An 8,988-nucleotide genomic window follows, 5' to 3' on the forward strand; every position below is an offset into this window, starting at 1 on the left:
CTATTTTGGCCTGAATCCGTACTCTCGGGTACCTAATAGCCGGGTGTGCCCGCTAATTAATTTTTCGACAGAACATTCTTATTACACCTCCCTGCTTATTAAGTTTTGAGATTTTATCCAACCCCACCCCCGCTTAGTCCAAGCCCCCCGGCTATTAGGTACCCGAGAGTGAGCAAATTTTGGCCTGAAATCCGGAAAATCTTTAGCATCTCCAGCCCTGAGCCGAAAATTGGGGTTGCTTATAAAGAACAATGTATAAGCTTTCGAGTGAAACTCGAAACGTAGGTTCAATGTATATATTTCTAAATATGAGAGATTGGAGAGGATTAGAAGAGCCACTAGAAAACACCATCAACTGCATCAACATTGACTATCCATGATTTTTTGCCATCATTTAAAAAGGATGAACATGAATATAACCTAAAGTCTGTCCAGATATAATTGGCAGTGGAAACAAGAATGCCTGTAACTTTTGATAGTCAAATATAATTATGGAAATTCTTTTTGCTTGTTTTAGAGAATCAAGAGCGCTATATTTCAATGTATTTTTGGTTGAAAAATTCGCGATTTTTAGCAGTTAAATTTAAGATTGCAAAAATTGAGCTTTTTTTCTACTTATGCTATAACGTTCATTTTTACACCAGTGGTAGTTCAACCTTAGGTTAAGAAGTTTATTAAATTTCAAGGCAAACAGAAAAGTCCTTCGGAAGATATGGGACCCGAAATACCCCTTGGTAGCACTTTTTTGTGAAATATCAAATCTCCAACTTATTACTAAAAACGGGGGAAGTGATATGATTGATAAAACACTTTTTTTGATCATAACACATTTTACGATCTCTTTAATGACCTCATAGCCAAACTGTGTTTAGTGTTTTGGGAATTAGTAAAGTTCTTTAATGACTTAAAAATAACAAAGGCAATATAGGTTCATGCTTATCTTTTCAATAAAAACAATTATACCGTGACTTCGTTTCGAAATAATCAATGATACCAATAATACCAATGCACCAACACTTAACATTTTCCAACTTTTAATTGCACTGTTAAAAAAAGATAACATAACCCCCGTTTTTAGTAATAAGTTGGAGATTTGATATTTCACAGAAAAGTGCTACCAAGGGGTATTTCGGGTCCCATATCTTCCGAAGGACTTTTTTGTTGCCTTGAAATTCTAGCTCAGTTAACAAAATTTTTGAATTTCCTAACTATTATCATTAAAGTTAAACTAACCAAACATATATGACCAGCTTCCATCAGGGGGTGTACGTTGGGGTTAGAGCCTTCGAGAATTCTTTCTTATTAGCATCTTTCATATTTTGCGACACCTCTATTGACTTTCCACTCAACTTTTTTTTTCTCTAAACTGGACCAGCTCCGCTTGCATCACACTTCAATATCAAGATCTCTAATCTTGCACAAGTAGCTCAGTCGGTAGAGCATTCACCTTACAATTGAAGGGTTGTGGGGTTTCCCCAGTCATCGCAAACCCAGCAAATGAGTAGCTTAGATTGGATGATCTGATCTAGGCAGTAAGTTACTGGGAACTGAGTGTATGTGTTGCACTCAATCTAAGCATTCAACAGAACCAAATCAATAGAACAACAATCCGCAAAAACAATCTCAACTTATTATCCAGACTACCCAACTGGACTCCGCCTTCCTCAAAGAACAGCACCATCATTTTTCAATCTGAGCTTGGATGCAGACCAAATAAATAAGATAAAACAAATACATAATGAATGACTCTACAATTCTCTACTAAACAACCCCTAAATCATCATAAAAAAGCTGATCAAAGAAGAGGCAGGGGGAGGGTCATGCCGTTGGTACCAGACATCATGATGACTAACTGCAAAATTGAAAATTTGAGAGTACACCCACCACCCTTCAACAAAGTGCATTTGACTACTGGTAGGTTGAGACCACCCCTATTTGCACCTAGTACCCCTCAGTACTAAGTGCATTTTAACTATTGGCAGGTTGACACCACCCACTTATCTGCCCTATTTAGTGGTCTTGAGTAACCGACACCCAAGGTAATCACTATTTGAAACATGTTAGTACCCTACGTAGCCCTGGGGTTGACATTATACTAACGTTTGTAATTTTTCACTATTTGATTTATAATAAATGCAAAGTCAAGCATATATGGTACAAAGCTATTATGCCTAACATATAAAGTCTTCCTAACATAATATTAGATCTAAAGCCCCAGAAATGAAAAACATCACATTTGCATTGTTTGACAAACGACTGGTTGCAAGAGGGTTAAGAAGACATTGCAATGCTGCCTAACTTAATAAAAACAAAAAGCTAGATGAGGAGCATAACATAATGTAAATCATAATGACGTGATTTAGTAGCTGCACACAATTTCAAAACAAGCAATCTTTTACATCGCAATTAAGACTCGAGCTGATTTGGTAAGTCTGGAGAGTAAGACAAAAGCTCCTACATTGAAAAAGGCTTATTGATTTGGATAAGACCAGCTTTTTTTACAGTTAGTACCCAAAAAGTACCATTTGATTGATTTGAAATTTAAAGCACACCACCCCTCATAGCAGTTAGTACTCTAAAAGTACCATCTGATTGAGTTCAGATTTATAGTATACCACCCCTTACAGCAGTTAGTACCCACAAGGTACTAACTACAAATTCCAAAAATCAAATATGACCCACCACGGTACTAACCGTCATGATGTCTGGTACCAACTGCATGATCCCCCCCCTGGAAGAGGCCTGGTTATCCTTAAAAAAATGAACAATTTACACTCAAAAAAATGATGATACCTACCATACCAAGAATGGAATTGAATGAAGATTGTATCCGACTTATCACACATGAATGTACACACCACAGTTCAATACCTGTTTCAAACACTATATCGACAACACCAATGCCAAGTTCCTACAAGATAGAAAAAAGGAAAGAAACTCTCTCCATGCCATTGTATCAGGATTTGATAGTAAAATAGACAATTTCTCACTTTATCTTCCCATATTTTTTCCTCATTTTATTCTTCCCTTTATCTTTTCTCCAAGCACTAGTTGAATCCTTACATTTTACCTCATAATCATCTAACATTTCTTACAATTCTGGACAACTGGACAAAACCAATTGATAACATCACCATTATAACTGCCGATGTGACTTCTCTTTATACCTACACCCCCTGGTGAAGAACTAGCTAAAGAAACAGAACACTACTCAGAATCAATACATCAGAACTCCAAAGACTACTACCTGTCCACAATCCAAACACGTCCACAATCTAAACACGTCCACAGGAACAATATTGTGCTAAATTTCAAATTTTGGAGGAAATTAATTCCCGTGGAAATTAATTCTCTTAAGGTATCATTTCATCTCTTAGAGCAAGCACTTCGAAAACCATAACATTAGATAAATTTCGAGCTGAAAACATCAGCAAAGGTACAAGAATAATCCTTATTTGACTGACTGTTGATTTTATTCTCCTAGGAATAGCACGGCAAAATGCATCATAATTATTTCAAATCAAAACATTACATTGATCTTAACCCCCTGATTAATTCAGCAAAATACTTGATTCTACTAAGTTACACTGGACCTTGTAAATCAAAGCAGGCGCGTTAATATCTTCTTGCCCATTACGGAAAGTACGGTGGCATAATTACTGCTTTCAATTTGCTTGTTTTGAAAGTTTGGTGTTTACTCTTTCTTCATGGAATTTTTAATGGCCTCAAAACAGAAAATGCTACATCTTTCTAAAGAACAGATTTCTGAAAGGTTTTTTCTAAAATCTCTTTTTGAATTATGAAGTTTCATCTTTTATTATTCTAATGAGAGCTTTAAGGGTTACTTTTATGCTAAGATTTACTACCATCCCTAGTAACCGCATGGCGTCAGCACCCCCCTGCTAGTTGGGGGGGGGGTTACATCCTCCAAAAAAAAAAAAAAAAGGGTGGGGGCTACAGATGTTTCAAATAATTATTTGGGGGGACCTAATGTACTTGGGGGAGCTGAAATCTCATCATTTAACGTGGGGGCTGAATACTTCATCTTAATGGTTAGCTTCAATTACTCAAATTAAAGCTCATGAAGCTGAACATCTTTCACCTGTGCCGCAAGATTTTGACATTAAATTAACAAAATGTTTTATCTTAACCTTCGAACTGCAACACAATTTACATAAAATAACCCTATTTGTGTAGAACAAATAGTCGAGGGTCGAAAGCCCTGAAGGCTACCAAAAATTTCATGAATCTTTGGGGGGAATTTTCCATCTGCGGACCTAGACAGGTTTGGTTATCATCAGTTAGGGATAGGGCTGGAGCTCGATAGTCACAATATAAGGCCAAAGGCGCCATCTTTGGGGTACCCGTACCCTGAGACTAAACTTAGGATGGCTCGACGTTATGGGCAAAGGTATGGGCAAATTTCAGGAAAAATACTTGGGGCAAAATAAGAGACCATGTGTACTGTAAGTTGGTCTAATGTTGACATTCAAAATTCCAACACTCTTCTTTAAACCTGGGAATAATAAAATAGTCGGAATCACTGGTCGCTAGTTGGCAGTCCGAAAGGAAAGCATCTTTTTTTCAATCAGTGATTTGAACCTTCTTGTTAAACCCTATTAACCCCAAGCTTTGTCATTCTTTGTAGCCCCAGGGGGGGAGGGGGTAGCATCTACCGTACCACCCTCAATTATTTTTGATCTACAAAGAGCTGTGGCCATGAAAATTGGCAAATTATGTTCTCCACCATGACATAAATTTCCAGGAGAAGAAAAAAGTTTGATGACAATCAAATTTTGATCACGAAATTTCCAACTGTCAGAAAAAATCCCAAATTACAATAATAAATTTTAATTCATATTGCTTCAATATTGAGGACACCCCACTTCTATAATGTGTCTTCTGTGGTCAAGAGACCCATCGAAAATGCTACCTCCAGCTCCTTGGTGCAACAACAATGGAATTTAGCTCAACTTCTTTTAGAAAAGCATTCAACCCTTTCAACCTACCTTTCAACCTTCACTATGTCTATGAACCATGCAAACTAACCAGAATCCCACACGATGACTGCAGCAAAAAGAAAAAGTTTACCAATAATAAAGACCCGATACACTCTACCAAACCAGAATCATGTGACCCATCAGAAATTCAAACCCAAAACCATTCCATTAACTTGACCTTCCAACCAGATCTTCCTGTGAATGTACAAGTAGAAAGGATCAACCTAGGTCTTGGGAATATTAAACAAATTACTCTTGTTGAAGAAGATCCAATAACAATACTTGAGCAGGATCCTCCAGATAATAATCGAAAAGAAAAATCAGTTCCAAATCCCTCAAAAGACAATCAACCTCAAATCCTTATACCAGAAAGCATTGACACCCAAGCATCACTCCAAAGAGAAAAGATATGCCGTTTCTACATAAAAAGGAGCTGCAAACATGGTCAAAAAGGAACGAAATGCTCTTTTAACCACACAATGATATGCAAGAAACTGCTATCACACGGAACTCGCACCCCAAGAGGATGCAACAAAAGGAAAAACTTTCACTCTAAAATGTGCTCAACCTCAATTACTAAAATTACGAGTCAACAGACACCTGTCAGAACCTACACACCCATGGCTCCACAGCAATTAATACCAATCCTACCAGAATATCTTCTACCCCCAGCGCACATCACCTCCAAAGAACTTCCAACAACTACCCAGCTTCCCACCCATGACGAATCTCCCAGACTTCTCAATGACTCAAATCAAGCATCAAGATCATCTTGATGCAGAACTAAAAACCGATGGCTATACAATGTTCAGATTTGATAGAAAAAGAAAGAACAAATCTAACAAGGGACGTGACAGCGAAGACACAGAGATGATATTGCTAACAAATTTGAAAAAATTGTTGAATTTTCCAACGGAGTAGTCGAAATCATCTCCCTCTATATCAGAAAACCTTGTCATCTCAACTGTTTATCGCCAACCAGATAACGCAGTAAATGGTTACCCTTCAAGAATGAACAAATTTCAGGAAGGGATGGTTCAGTTAAAATTGAAAATTCTTGACGTATAGGAAGTTATGTTATCATTGGTGGCGATTTTAATCATAGTGTCCTAGTAGGTTGGTTCCCCTCCCTTAAAAATAAAAAAAAATCCCTCTGCCCCCCCTTTTAGTTCCCCTACCTAAGGTTTTTAAAATAATCCCACCCCCCCTTGAAATTTTTTTTTATGTTTTGCTCATAACATAATACTGCTTCTATTCATGTTATCTCATCCCCATATATACAAAGAAAAAATGTAAATTGTCACCACCTCGAATATAAAAGACTATTACATGTTTTTAGCTTGAAGTTGAACAGATATATTTTATGTTTGACACTAAAGAACAGAAAATTTTTCCTCAGATTTTTTCTCCCCACCCTTGACTTTTTGGAGCTATTTTGTCTCCCCCTCCTTTTGATTGCCCCCCTAGAATTTCAAAAACGATTTTGCCAACCCTTTTCCCATTTTTTGAAATAAAAACTCTATGTTAGGACACTATGTCAATTTATCCCCACATTATCATGACCTATTCCAAAACAAGCATCATACCCTGAAGAACCAAAAATGATAGAGTTCATTGGATCAATTTCTTCAAGATCTCAACATGATGCAATATATTGACAAACCAACCCATAAGGATGGAAACACCCTTGATCTTGTTCTCGCCAACAATGATAATTTGGTTCTCTCTCACAATATGCTTACTACTCTCAACAGTATATCTCACCATTCAATAATTGAAATTGCTACTTTATACCAGCCCAATGCTACTACTAAACCAATCCACAGCCACCCTTAACTTTCACTCTTTAACTCCCTGAATTTCATATGTTGGCATGACCTTAATGTCAGCTTAGAAAACTATAACTGGGAAATGGCACTCACAAAGAAAACCCCAATAGAATAAACAAACTTCTAACTCCAGTCGCATCTCCTTCAAGATACAATAAACTTATCAAAGAAACTGATTTCGATTGAGGTTAAACTTCAAAAATCTTATAAAGAGACATCTCGAACTTGAGGAAGAAAGAGCAATAAAAGCTATTAAAAAGAACCCAGAATACTTTTTCTAAAGTCAAAAACAAAATTGGACCATTATTACTAGAAGAAGGAAATCTGATCAGTGATCCGGAAAAGACGACAGAGATCCTCTCTCACCAATACAGCTCAGTCTTCAGAACACCCAAACACCCTTCTCCTCCAACAGCTGATCAACCATCACAAATTGAAGATATCCCATTAACAAGAAAAGATTTTAAGGATGTGATTGATTAACTTGATAATACCTCTGCAGCTGGTCCAGCAATCTTTCTAAAAAAAACTGCAAAGAATCACTGTCCAGACCTCTTCTCATGCTTTGGAGAAAATGCTTGGATACTGGACGAACCCCTGGAACCCTGAAAAATCCCTCATTGTCCACAAAGGAGGAAATCGAACTCAGACTGAAAGATATCACCCAGTAGCCCTCACCTCCCACCCCTAGTGAAAATCTTTGAAAAAATTCTTAAGAAAACAATTGACAAAGTACATTGAGGAGAATGCTATGTTCAATCCAAATCAACATGGTTTTCGCTCTGGCCTGGGAGATCCGACCTCAGCCAACTATTATCACATTATGATGAAATTCTGTCCGTATTGGAACAAGGCAAAAATGCAGATATCGTCTACCTTGACTTCTCCAAGGCTTTTGATAAAGTTGACTTAAACCTTGCACTCACCAAAGTACAAAATCTTGGAATCAGTGGAAAGATTTTGAAATACTGTAGTTGCAATCATTCCTAATAAATCGTCACCAAATCGTAATAGTGGATGGCGTTCCATCTACCCCCACACCTGTCATATCAGGTGTTCCACAAAAAAGTGTTCTAGAGGACCATTAACTTTCCTAATCTTAATGGGAGACATTGATGATGATGAAGTTCAACACTCTTCCACACCAAGTTTTGCAGATGACACAAGGCCCATCAAAGGTGTAGATAGCATTGATGATACACAAAAACTTCAAAAAGACCTAAACTCAGTTTATCACTGGTCGAATGATAACAACATGGAGTTTAACGGTGTCAAGTTTGAGCTGTTACGTTACTGACCAAACACCTAAGTCAAAGCAGAGACCAGCTACATGAATTAGCAACACAGAAATTCAAGAATATGATTATGTGAATGACCTTGGTTGGAGTGTTGATGTCCAATGACTGCAAATTCAAGCATAACATAAACAACGTTGTTGTCAATTCTCAAAAAACCTCATCTTGGATTCTCAGGATCTTCAGAACAAGAGCAACAACACCTATGCTCACTCTTTGGAAATCTCTTGTTTTACCCAAACTAGAATATTGCTCCCAACTCTGGAATCCATAGCCGAAAGCTGATACACAAAGTCTTGAGATGGTCCAATGGATTCGATTTGAAAAATCCACCATCCTGAAAAGACATACTGGTCAAGATTGAAGGAATTCCAACTCTACTGTTCGCTGGAATGAAGAAGAGAAAGATACATGTTTATCTACACATGGAAGATCCTTGAAAACCTTGTGCCAAACATCAACCTGTCAGACGGTTTACGACCTGTTTTTCAACCCAGACTTGCCAAATTTTGTTTTGTCAAAGCCCAAATTCCCAGAACATCAGCTGCCTTAAGTGGATGCCCTTTGTTAACCTTCAAAATAAAGTTAGACAAGTTCCTTGCTTCTCTTCCAATGCTGCATCCAACTCAATTAAACACCAAATCAACAACATGTAGGCGGACATTAGATTGCTCACCTAGATGGGAGACCATCAAAAGCACTTCCAAGTATTCCAAGTAAGGGGGTGGTTACACGTACTGTTTCACTTCGGGTAGCCGAAGTGAAGTGAAGTGAAGTGAAAACACTTCGGTCTATTCACAAACCTCACGTGCTGTATACACGGGTGAAGTGAAGTGAAGTGAAACTTCACTCCGGAGTGATTTC

This window comes from Clytia hemisphaerica, unplaced genomic scaffold (genome assembly GCF_902728285.1).
Source record: "Clytia hemisphaerica strain Z4C2 unplaced genomic scaffold, Clytia hemisphaerica genome assembly, whole genome shotgun sequence".
Classification (NCBI taxonomy): domain Eukaryota; kingdom Metazoa; phylum Cnidaria; class Hydrozoa; order Leptothecata; family Clytiidae; genus Clytia; species Clytia hemisphaerica.